The following is a 13,809-nucleotide window of genomic DNA, read 5'->3' as shown; positions in this document are numbered from 1 at the left end:
CAGATTTAGAGTTACCTCAACAAACACCCCCTCTAAGCCTAGCACATATGGTTTTTAAGAACCTCTCCCCACTCCGTGATTCTATTCTCTTAGATCAACAAATGTCCATGAAGATTGGTGCACAAAAGGTTCCAGTAGAAGTGGTGCCAAAGGAAGCCGTGGATAGAAGACATAAAGAGGCCGTGTCCATACAACCAGAGATTCTAGAGGATGGTCAAGAAGTTGAAAAAAGGAAACGCGCTGATGAGCCTGAGAGCTCATGCAAGAGACAAAGACTGGATGATGAAGGCCATGTCATGACCGATTCATTTCTGCATAACATGGATTATGACCACTTCCTACAGGAAACAATAGAGGGTCTTGATAGCTTGCTCGAATTGCCCCATTACAAGAATTAGAAGGCCGATCCTCTACAAGCGCTTCCATTTGGGAGAAAGAACAACGGATTTGGCAATGTCATTTACTTACCACGCATTTGCTACATGGCAGAAATGCAACCTTATGGAAGCAAGTACAGGACGTAACAGATCAAGTACAACTGCTCAAGGAACAAATGGCTGTAGCCGACGCTACACAGAGAGATGTCATTCTCAAGGGTCTGAAAGCTATAAAAGAACAAGAGGCTAGATACCAGGTATTAGAAGTAAATAACCAAGTGCTCAGCAAAACCATAGTGCAAAAAATCAAAGAGAACATAGAGCTGACTGCACAAGTCAAACAAGCTAAAGAACACCTTCAACAGGAGGTGGTTAATGCTCGAGAGAAAGAAGAAGAACATACACAACAACTTAAGGAGGCTCAGGCACTGTTCCAAGTCAAAGAAGAAGGGTTAACCACACAAATCACCACCCTCACTAAATCCATCACACGGAATTGAAACAAAAAGTGGTCAATCTTCAAGATGAAAGAGAGAAATTAAACAAGGCACATGCGGAAAGAATCAAAGCCTTAAATGAAGTAATCATTACAAAATCCTTGAAAATTGATAAAATGATGGCCAGTCACAAACAAGTGCTTGATCACATCAATCAATAGCTAAGAAATAGCTACTTATTAGCTGAAGAGCAACTAAAGAGAATTGAAGGTGCTAATGCATTGGAAGCATCGGCCAGACGGGCACAAGAAGTAGCTACAAGAAGTTATGAAGAGTTTGTTGGAATTAGGGTTGCAGGAATGCACACACAACTTCAAGAAGATGAGGAAGCTTGAGCACAACACAGTAGTGTATTATGAGTGCCAAAAATGAAAGATAACAAGCCCTAGAAGATAATGGGCGTATATACAATGCACGGGGGAAAAAACCTCCTAGTGAGGGAAAAAGTGCCCCGGCGGTCCTAAGTGTGTTCACACACATCACTACTATAATATGGTAACAAATCCCCCCTGGAGTGATGCGGTGAACAAGAGCTAGCACTCATGTATAGGGAAGTGTCTAGCTATGTGGACGAATCCACAAAAGGGAGTAAGCCCAAAGCTTTGCGAAAAGCTTCGAACTTCTCACGAGGCAGAGCCTTTGTGAAAAGGTCTGCAAGGTTATCCTGTGTTGGCACATAAGCCAAACTGATCTCTCCTGCAGAGAGTCTCTCCCTGACATAATGGTAGTGCACCTCAATGTGCTTCGTACGAGCATGGAACACTGGGTTCCGCGCAACTGCCAATGCGCTCTGACTGTCAGTGAAGAGGGTGGTGGCAGATGGCTGCCCAACACCCAAATCAGCCATAAGGCGTCTGAGCCACACACACTCAACCGTAGCTGTGAAAGCTACCCTGTACTCAGCTTCACAACTAGAAGTGGCCACAGTAGGCTGCTTCTTGCTCAACCATGATATGCATGAGCTTCCAAGCATGAAGCAAAAACCACTCGTGGACACGCGTGTGTCATAACAACCAGCCCAGTCAGAATCTGAAAAAGCATGTAAATCTGGCGGCAATGATCCCCCCTTGGGATAAAACAACCCAAGATGCCGAGTACCACTCAAATAGCGAAAGATACGCTTCACTGCCTGCCAATGCTTAATGCCTGGGCTATGCATAAATCTGCTCACCTGTGAGACTGCAAACTGAATGTCTGGCCTCGTAATGCATACATAAATGAGGCAACCAACAGCTGTCTGATAGAGTGTGACATCAAAGTGATCTCCAGCATCATGAAGACTCAACTTCAAACCTGTCTCCATTGGAGTAGCAATAGGCTTGCAGTCTTCAAGGCCAAATCTCCGCAACAATGTTTCAATATACTTTGTCTGACACAAAGCAATACCTCCATCACACTGCTTAAATTGTATCCCCAAATAATGATGCAAATGCCCCAAATCTGACATCTCAAAAGAGGCATTCAAATCAGCCTTAAAATCAGCAATATGACTCTCATTTGGTCCTGTGAGCAGCATGTCATCGACATAGAGAGCAATGATTAGATGCACACCATCCACATGTTTAACATACAAAGTGCTTTCTGTTGGACTATTCTGAAACCCATGTGCAGTCAAATATGCATGTATTTTTTCATACCAAGCTCGTGGAGCTTGCTTTAAACCATATAAAGCCTTTTTTAACCTGCACACTTTGTTTTCCTGCCCTCTTTGAACAAAACCACGAGGCTGCGATACATACACCTCCTCATGCAAATCTCCATTTAAGAACGCAGTCTTTATGTCCAGCTGATGTACATTCCAACCATTATGAGCTGCTAATGCACAGATGCTACGAACAGTGGTCATACGACATGTGGGAGCAAAAGTCTCATCAAAATCAATGCCCTTCTCTTGAGCATAACCTTTTGCAACAAGCCTAGCCTTATGGCGATCCACTGTGCCATCAGGCTTACGCTTCAATTTGTATACCCACTTAGTGCCAATGGCCTTCTTGCCAGGGGGCAAGTCACATAAAGACCATGTACCATTCTTCATAATAGCATCGTATTCTGCTTGCATAGCAGCCATCCAATTTTCTGAACTTTGTGCCTCATCAAATGAAACAGGCTCACTTTCATCGCACATACTAGAAACAGCCAATGCATAACAATCTGACGCATAAGAGGCACCATGAGAGCCAGAACGAGTGCGACTAGACAAAGGGGCATCCAACTTGCTGTCACGCAAAGTCTGCACCAGCCATCTAGGCATATTCCTAGAGCCCTCAATCTCTTGTCTCTCATCCTCAAGTGCATCATGCACATCTGCATCAGATATAGGCTGATCTGTGCCATCATTTAAAACCTGCATAGGCTGAAAAACTGCCTCATGAGGTATTGCACTTGACTGTGCACCACTGAAAAGAGGCAACAATGTATCATAGACATCACGTGAGCTGATATCTGTCTCCTTAGTACATGAAACCAAGGGCTGAACTGCATCTTCCACAAATACAACATCACGGCTAACCAAAATGCGCTTTGTTTGTGGATGATACAAACGATAGCCTTTGCTCTCAGCACTATATCCAACAAAAATACATTTGACAGCTTTGTCATCCAATTTTCTGCGATGTTGCACAGGCACCAATGCATATGCCAGGCAACCAAAAACACGTAAATGGCCAACAGATGGCTTGCGGCCATGCCAAGCCTCATATGGAGTGACAACCTGTAATGCTTTGGTGGGACACCTGTTTAGTACATAAGTGGCACACATGACAGCCTCAAGCCAAAAACCATGTGGTAGACTTTGACTCTTAACCATACATCTTGCCATTTCCATGAGAGACCTGTTTTTTCTCTCAGCCACACCATTTTGCTGTGGTGTATACGGCACTGTACATTGGTGTTTTATCCCACGCTCAGCCAGAAATGCATTAAATTCTGAAGACATATACTCCCCCCCTCGATCTGAACGGAGGGTGCCCATCTTACTTTCTGACACATTTTCAGCCATAACCACAAACTTTTGAAGCACAAAAACACTTCGGACTTTGCCTTCAAAGGATATACCCATGCATGCCTGGTAAAATCATCAATGAAAGTCACGAAGTAAAGGTAGTTTCCAAATGATGGAGTTTGCATGGGACCACAAACATCACTGTGAACAAGCTGCAATCTGCGTTCAGCTCTCACTGATCCATCTTTGGGAAAGGAAGCACGCTGCATTTTACCCAATATGCAGCCCTCACAAACATGCTTGACAGGTGCCTCAAGCTTAGGCAAAGAAGACACCATTTCAGATTTCTGCAGGCGCAGCAAACTTGCAAAATTCAGATGACCAAAACGTGCATGCCACAGTTTTGCATCTGAAATAGCCTGCGTATCCATAATAGCACATGCTGAATCCTCTACACATTTGCCATCCATATTGAGCTTATACAGCCCTCGACATAGTGAACCAGATGCTACAATGATGTCACCACAAGAGAGATCATGAACAGTACATCTGTCATCCACAAATTTTACAACCAAACCTGTTTTGGCAAATGCGGAGACTGACAGCAGATTCTTTTTGATCCCTGGCACATACAATGCATCAAAAAGTGTAAAGGTGTTGCCATTTGCAACATTCAACACAATCTGTCCAACTCCTTTAACGGGATAAGAGGAGTTATTGGCACAAGTGACAGTATTCCCTGTGGGAGCAGACTCAAGGAAAGTGAATAAACTGCGCTGCGAGGTGATATGCTTAGTGGCACCACTGTCAAAGTACCATACATCTGAATCTACTGCAGACATACATGTGTCATGCAAAGATGGGTCATAACTGCACTGCGCATTGAATGCCCATTCTGTATCTAGCACAACATTAGCAGATTCATTGTTAGAAGGAGAGGCATCTGCAACAACAGCCATACCAGCCTCTTTCTTCTTAGCCTCTTTCGCAGCCAGCTTAGGACACGCTTTGATGACATGATCATTTCCCTTACAGTACTTGCAAAATGTCTTCTGTTTGTCACCCTTCTTCTCATCTTTGTCTTCCTTCTTTGGTTGCGCAGCATTTGCAGATTTCTGCTTACTAGAAGAAAAGCCAGCTTTACCTTTCCCGCTTCTCTGACTAGCAACGAAAGCTTGATCTGCGACACGCATAATATTCCTGTTTTGCCTTGACTGGTCTTCTTGCAGCAAAACAGAAACTAACTCCTCAAATGATAAGGCATTGGGATTGCCTTTCATCATCAGGCGAAGAGTGGAAGCAAAACCCTGATAAGAATCTGGTAGACCATTCAAAACAGTCTGCACAAGTGAACTGTCTGACAGGATTTCATCTGCAGAAATGAGCTGCTCTTTGAAATCCTTGATCTTTGTCAAAAAGCTATCCATAGAATCACCTTCGTTCATATGCTCATTCTCCAACTGTTTTCGGAGATAAGCAACACGAGCCTCATTTCTTGCCTGATACAATGTGGCAAGTACATCCCAAGCATCCTTAGAAGTCCTGCAGGAGCGAATATGTGGGATAATGGTACGTTTGACAGACAGCGCAATCAAGGCATGAGCCTGCGCATCTCTACCATCCCAACGAATCTGCTCTGCTGAAAGTGGTGGTTCTCGAACAGCTGCTACAGCACTTGTGCCTGCACCATCATCAACAGTACCTGTTTCTGATGTGTTTGCAGCATTCCCAGCCACAATAGGACGTGCATCAATACCCTGCACAATGTTCCATAACCCCTTTGCTACCAATACATGTCGCATCATATATGCCCACAATGGATAGTTGGTGCCATCCAACTTATCCTCAGCAGCCAACATGCGGAATACATCATTGTTGTCAGCCATGGCCAATGACTGTACTACTAGATGTAAATGCTGTCTGTAAGAGGTAAACCTGTATAAAATCGACCTGTGCTATGTAGCACAGCCCAAAACAGACGAATGGGCACCTGTCCTGCAGATTTTAATCTTGACAGAAAATCTGCACAGTAGGACGATTTTGCCTGCGCAGTACTTGGAATGCAAAAACGGAGGGCGAAATGACTTCAGATCAAAATTCTGAAACGACCGAGCCCTACGGGCTCGCCCACGGCATATACTAACCTGCAGACGCTCGTGAAACCTCGTCGCAATCGGAGGAGATGAAGCGGCAGGTGCCGGTGATGCTGCTCGGGAGGAGGAAGCCTGCTCTGATACCAATTGTTGGAATTAGGGTTGCAGGAATGCACACACAACTTCAAGAAGATGAGGAAGCTTGAGCACAACACAGTAGTGTATTATGAGTGCCAAAAATGAAAGATAACAAGCCCTAGAAGATAATGGGCGTATATACAATGCACGGGGGAAAAAACCTCCTAGTGAGGGAAAAAGTGCCCCGGCGGTCCTAAGTGTGTTCACACACATCACTACTATAATATGGTAACAGAGTTAGATGTTGCACGAATGGTATGTGAGGCTAAAATCTCTGATCTGTTGTCAGTAAAAGACTCTCGGAGAACGCAAGCTATCAATAAGGGAAAGGATTGAAAGAATAGAGCCTATAGATGAATTGAGACTACTCATTAAACGAGCCTCGGAGATAGGTTCGTTTTTGCCTGTAACTCCTCGGGACCCTCCTCAAACCCTAACCTAGTTTTTGTCTATACTAACCCTTTCCCTTCTTCAGTATGAGATAAACTTAACTGAAGACCTCAGTTTAGGAGATTTAACACTAATTCACCAAAATACTAAAAGAGATGCCGATCCAACTATCATTATGGGTATCTTTAGTGGTGACTTAGTACTAACGAATCCAACTGATATATTTAATATACCTTACATCCAACCTCCATAGTTGGTGTCGAGTGTTGCAACAATTAGACATCTTGGATAATAGTGTTGACAAACTTGAACTGTTTATGCCAGATGATATACCCACCACACCATCTAACTCTACGAGGTGGTTGCACGTAGTTACCAGTGGATCATTAGTCATGGATGGTTAGAAGTTTATAATACACACCAACATTTAAATTTCTTAGAGTCTACCCTCTCTCATCTGTTTGGTATTATAAAGCTCTAACGAAATATACATAAACATTTAGAGGCAATGATGACTAATGTGGTATATAACTTTGATAAAGCACATATTGAATATCCTTATATTACCACATAAGATCTCACTGACCTATAAGAGTTCGTGAAAATTAACAAGCCCACCCACCCACCTCCTAGTTCAGGAGAGGACCAAGAAGAAACACAAGGTTCATCCATTCCTACTACCTATCTAGTTTTCTCTTCTATGGCAAGTAAGATACTACACCCCTTTCTAAGTGTTACTCCTACTAACAAATGTGAGGCTGACATTAGGAAAAATATGGATTCTCCATTTTGCCCCTTAAGGGGTTTCTCTCACTTCTCTCTCTCTCTCTCTAGAAAAAGATTCTAAAATAATGTTATAATATTACCTCTTGTAGAATCAAGGAGATCTCTTTATATTGTTTTTAAAAGAGATTCACCTATTATTTTATTGTACTATTGTCCCATGTCCAAAGTTAGGATCACCTGTCCTCAAAATTCTCAAATCAGAATAATAATATTCTATTTGATCTAAAAACGTGAAGCATCTAAGATGTGACACTCTTAAATACCCACATGGCTTTTATCCTTCCAAATAGATTGCATTTACGTATTTCAAAATGGGAGAAGTTAAAAAATAGAATAACTTGATGTAGACATCACATTTTCGAATTTCTTTTTACCCACGCCTACCTCTATGCTCTAAGAGTGTGACTGTTAATTTTTCATTAAGTATATAGGGGTTTATGAATTTTTTCTTCATTTAGAGACTTCTCTAGATTTTTTAGAATAAGAAAAATAGGGTTTTCTGTTTTGGGTGATTTTAGTTTGCTTTGATGAGATATTTGTTTAGGTTTTTCACTTTCCCTCCTTTGTATAGAGAAAATTCAAATCTGTGTTTGTTTTCTTTAGTAGCTATGCTCAAAAGATTTCTTTCCCTCCTAAACTACATTAATGAGTTTAGATCTTCTCAATCATGGAGTTTCTTCTCTTCTGTAAATAACAGAGAAATTGAAGGGTATGTTGATTATTTGGTGCCATTTAGTTAGAACCACATATTCATCTTCCCCTTCAATCATCTTTTTGTTCATTAATCTCTACAAAAAAGAATCAAAGAACAAGAGAGCAATGGAGGTATGTCCATCTTGTTATCTGTTATGTTGTTTTGTTATGGTATAATTTTGTCTGAGTTATTATGTTTTCTTTTCTATTTGGACCATCTTATTGTTTTAAATGTGATTTAGTCATGTGTGAAATAGAAGATAATAGTTGAGTTTAAGGATGTTATTTTTGTGTTATTTAGATTGTTTATTAGTGATTTTTTGAGTGAAAAAAGTGTGTGAAATATAATTGTTGGATTAATAGTTATGATTTAGTTTTAGGATATATTGAAGTCTATATGTTATGTTCAATAATGTTATTTATCATTTATGATGTTATATCTGTGTTATTTGGGTGAAACAAGTATGTTATTTTGATACAAGTTATGATTTAGTTCTATATTATATTGAAGTTATATCTGGTTAAAGTTGTGTTCAAGGGGGATTATGTCCATTCATTTTAAGAAAATACCTTATATACAACTGGCCATTATTCACACTTGGGTGCCCAAAACTTACTAACTAAGGCCCTGTATGGCCAGTATCTCATAATGTATAACTTTTATAGTGTCTTTGCATGACAGTTATTAATGTCTTCAATTGGAGGAGCATATTTGTTAATCCAAAATGGAATTAACATCCCGCCCTACCTAATGTAGGTTCTGTCCTCAGAACCTGTTACCTAGGCCAAAAGACCTGGTCACCGAACTCATGTCTGTAAAAGTTACAGCATGACTGAAGTTTTTTTAAGATTCTTCGAAAGGCAGAGTGAGAGATCCAGAACCCTGTGTCGACCATATCTTCAAAGGTGATATGCATGTAGCCTAGAAGACACCTTAGGTGATGATAGTATAACATCATGTCCCATTCATCATGTGTCCAAAAGGAGTTTCTCTGCACTAAAGCCATCATACCTCTCCTTTGGTTCATCGAGCACCACGATCAACTTCAAAAACCTGACTGTTGCCCCCACGATAGCTGGATCTAGAATACAGCGCCACGCTCATATCCATGTCAGCATTTATTGTCGTTGTTGTGCTACATCGAAAAATGTTGCCAGAAAAAATTATGGAAAATTTTAGCACACATGTGAATCCCGTTTCTTTGCATCATGGAAGTGCAGTAGGGTGAACCTCCGCTTAATTGGCATGTAGAGTGGATCAACCCTTAGGTTTGGTGGTGAACATTGGTACTGTTGGTTGTATTCTGGAATGATCAAGTACTCATTACATCACTCGGGTTGTATACCAAAATCCTCAATTCGAGGATTGGTATCACAATGGCTATATAACTACCTCTTGTATGTATAGGATTTGCTTTTCACCACTTGCAGAAACAATAGCTGATCATAAATGTAACAATCTGATCTCGAGCAGGTTCGCTAAGTGCGGGTTGGCTAGCTTTGTATGTTTTACTATATTAGCCCATAAAGTTCCTTCTCCTGCCACTAGAAATAATTCTTCTAATTCAAGCATTGGTTCTTGGAGAGGATATGGCACATATGGTTACTGTGTAGATGAGACTGTTGAATAGGCATATGACATGATTCTCTTGTTTGGGTCAAAAGGTGTGATTTGCAGCAATACCTTGACATCAGTTTTGGTTTTAGTAATAGGTTGCCTGCCTTGATAATCCCTTCATATTTTGCACATGACAAGACTCATTGTTGTTAGTAAATGGCTAAATGTCATCTCTTAGTTGAATGTGACGTATGGCCGTGCCGAAGATGGATGGGGTGTTGGCATCTCCTCGGGGTTGAGAAGGTTAGTGGGAAAATCTAAAGGTATAGAAGGAAATCAAGAGAAATGCAGCATTAGGAGAAATATGGACTCTCCATTTTTCCCCTTAAGGAGTGAATAAAAAAAGATTGGCCTGACCAATGAGAGAGCTAGGATTCTAGATCCATGTAACATGGATCTTTTTGTCATATCCTTGCCCAAATCTCTTAAGACAATAAAATAATAGAGCCCATATCTTAAAAAAATAGAGAAATGTCAGATTTCATGTCATAAACTATTCTTTCATGTCAGATGTACCTTGTGGTCAGCACATGGAAGTTTGAAAATCGAATTTCATTTTTTCCATTTTTTGTGTTTAACTTTTTACTTTCTCTCCTTTTGCATTTCACTACCTTTTCATTTCTCCCCTTTTTTGGCGAAATTATATCTTATGCAACTCTGACTCTTTCTTCACGAAAATTTGGCACGTATGTTGTTCTCCACCATAGCTCTCTCCTCCTAAAATTTCATCTCATTTGGACAAAACATTTGTGAGTTATGCCTATTTTCTCACATAAACTTTCCCTTCTCTGCACCACAGATAGCTATCTTGATGTGAAGTGGCATCAAATTCTTATGAGTAATTATCATATGTTTAGGGTTTGTCTATGTTTTGTCTTGATGTGAGTAATGATCATAGGTTTAGGATTTGTTTATGTTTTGTCTTGATGTGTTGTTGTTTATTTTCATAAGAGTAAGTTGTGAAGCAAAAAGGTTGTGTAAATCAAAGCAGTAAGTTGCTGTTTATTTCTTATTATTTTAATCTTTATTTGTTGCTTACAATCTTCTTTGCATAGTGATGATTTGAAGTGGCATAAAATACCATAGTATTGATCATAGGTTTAGGATTTGTTTATGTTTTGTCTTGATGTGTTGTTGTTTATTTTTACAAGAGCAACAAGTTTGTGAGCAGTAAGTTGCTGTTTATTTCTTGTTGTTTTAATCTTTACTTGTTGATTACAATCTTCTTTGCACATTAATGATTTCAAGTGGCATAAAATACAACAATAATGATCATAGGTTAAGGGTTTATCTTGATGTGAGTAATGATCATAGGTTTAGGGTTTTAATCTTTATTTGTTGAGGAGCAACAAGTTTGTGAGCAGTAAGTTGCTGTTTATTTCTTGTTGTATTAATCTTTATTTGTTGATTACAATCTTTTTTGCACATTAATGATTTCAAGTGGCATAAAATACAACAATAATGATCATAGGTTTAGGGTTTGTCTATGTTTTGTCTTGATGTGAGTAATGATCATAGGTTTAGGGTTTATTAATGTTTTGTCTTGATGTGTTTATGTTTATTTTCATAGGAGCAATAAGGTTGTGTAAATCAAAGCAGTAAGTTGCTGTATATTTCTTGTTGTTTTAATCTTTATTTGTTGCTTTACAATCTAACATATATATTTATTAATCATGAAGTCTAGCTTTATTAATTTAGATGTCTTCAAGGAGGAGGAATATCAGTAATATTCACATAGTGGAGGTGTTTAACAAGAGAGATGATGAAGGTAACTAGATCCCTGATCAGTACAGTAAGTGAAATTGGATTTTAATGCGACCAAGTACTCGTGGCAATTTCAAGATCAAGCTCAGAGATTTCACAGACCCCAAGAAGAAGCAATGGAAAGGTAGAATCATAGAGTTCAGGAGCACAAATGATATGAGCATAATAACAGAGGCTTTCATTCAACATGTTTATATGCACAAAGAGATTCGAGTGTATCATAAAGACATAAGCCTAACAGTAAGTTTATATCTCTGTGCTTTGTTTTCTTGTGCTTTAAGTCCATGGTTATTAGACAGAGTTTTAATACAAGCATGTTTGTTGCTTGCAACTTTATATCCATCCACTCTGCACATGAATGGCAGAATGTAAAATGTTTTAGTGGAAAGCTAAATGTTTTACATGTAGAGATAAGTGCTTTGATCTATGACAATAAGAGTGCAAGCGAATTGGCATCTCATAATGTTTACTTTTATGATTTAGTGTATGATGTGGAGAGACATATTTTGGAGTATATCTCACTACCACCGTTGTCTAGCTAGAAATGGCATAATCCTAGCTTAGACATGTCAGAAGCATGTAGGGTAAAGATAAAAACTGATGTTCATACTGCCATGAAACCATCCACATGCTCTAGAGATGTGCATCCTCGGGGGGTTAAACTCAAAAAATGTTAGTGTGCCACGAGAGTTCAACAGGAGGGGTTTTTTTAATTAGATACTTTGAGGAAAATTAACACAATTACATTAACAGGAGGGATTTTTTAATTCAATTTTAGAAAAAAAACATTTAGTTCATAAGTAAAGAGGGGTTGTTTTATTGGGGGAAAAATTTTAGTTAAGGGGTTTTCTAAATACCTCTTGAACGCACATGATACTAGGGTTTTCTAAATACCTCTTGAACACACGTGTGATACCTAGGGTTTTCACCCCCCGAGTGTGTATCTAAGTTGGTTTGTACCATTTGGCTTGTTTGCACATTTGTTTGGATCCTGTGAAGAAGTAGTTAAGAAAACTAAGATTACTTATCAATGCAAGTGCCCATCTCAGGATTGGATGACTCAGTTACTGGTTGGGTAAGTCATGGCATCTCAAGAGAACTCACCACGATGATATTATTGAGTGTAGATTTACTGTGTTAGATGTTACCTTTAGGTAAGATTGCACTTCTATTGATTGTTGATGGTTTTTATTCATAAGTACTTCATTGCAAGACACTAATTGTTGATTATTGATTTTATGTTTTTATGTTGGTTGTTGTTTGTTTTTTATGATGACGGGTACTCATTGCAAGACATACTTTGTGCATTCGCCTTCAAGTATAAGAGGTGGCGACTTCTACGAGGGGAGTGGTTCAGCTTGGACCAAGACATGCGAGATTGCACGCATTCATCACTCATTGATGTAGTTATTTTTTGGGAGGGTCATGATCCTTTTAGCATTAATGTAGAGAGTCATTGGCCCCTTAGGTTTCTGAATGAGGGGCAGGAAATCCAACTTATGTCCAATAATCCCCATTGTAATTTTTATTTTAAGTTGGATGGTAGGAAGGTTGGAAATCGAAGTGAACATTACAAAACATGCAAGCGGTGTGTTGCTCCACACATCCTTGAGATTGTGGAGTCAATGTAATTTTTATTCTTCCAAGCAAATATAAGAAGTTGTTTCTCTAAAAGTGTTGTAAATTTAATTTTTCTTCATTTTCATAAAGTGTTGTGGTTTTTTAAGTCTACTGTGTTTCAAACCCTTTAATATGTAAGAAAATAATGATAAATATAAGTAAGTACAAACGTAAATATAAATATAAGTATAAATAATAATATAACTAATTATGCTAGAAATATAAATATGTTTTTATGATTTGTTATATTTTATTGAAGTGTCATTAATTTTTAAGTCTATAGATATAAGTTTAAAAATAAATATCTTTAAGTATATATTTAAGTGCAAATAATAATATAAGTAACTATGTAAATAATATAATATAATAATAATAATAATATAATGTAACATGAAATAGAAGTATGATTTAGTATTTATTATATTTTAATGAAGTGTCCTTTATTTACTAGAGTATAAACATAAGGTATAAAAATAAATATAAGTTTATAGATATTTATAAGTAATATAATAAACACAAGTATAAATTTATTAAAAATATTATAAATTTAAGTGTAAGTATAAATATGAGTATAAGTTATAGATCAAGCTCATTTATACTATCTATTCTCTAGCTCTCCCTTTGTGTGATAGCACTCCCCACTACCCATCATGGCCCGCCTCCCCTGCTTTTGCCACGCGGATTAGTAGCACTCGCTATGCTCACCTTGGGGACCAGATCTACCCTAGGTTTTGCAAGAGTTTAGACCTCGAGGCTGTCATCTCCACCTTAGACCCAAACTCCACCTTGCTAGCTGCATTTTGCGATGCAAGTGACGACTTCACCTACTCTATCCCAAATTCCACCTTGAGTTGGATTCCTTTGGAGTTTCTCTTCAACATGAAGAGTGGAT

This window comes from Cibotium barometz, chromosome 25 (assembly GCF_041138505.1).
Source record: "Cibotium barometz isolate CiBa-2024 chromosome 25, ASM4113850v1, whole genome shotgun sequence".
Taxonomy (NCBI): domain Eukaryota; kingdom Viridiplantae; phylum Streptophyta; class Polypodiopsida; order Cyatheales; family Cibotiaceae; genus Cibotium; species Cibotium barometz.
This window is presented reverse-complemented; position numbering follows the sequence as displayed.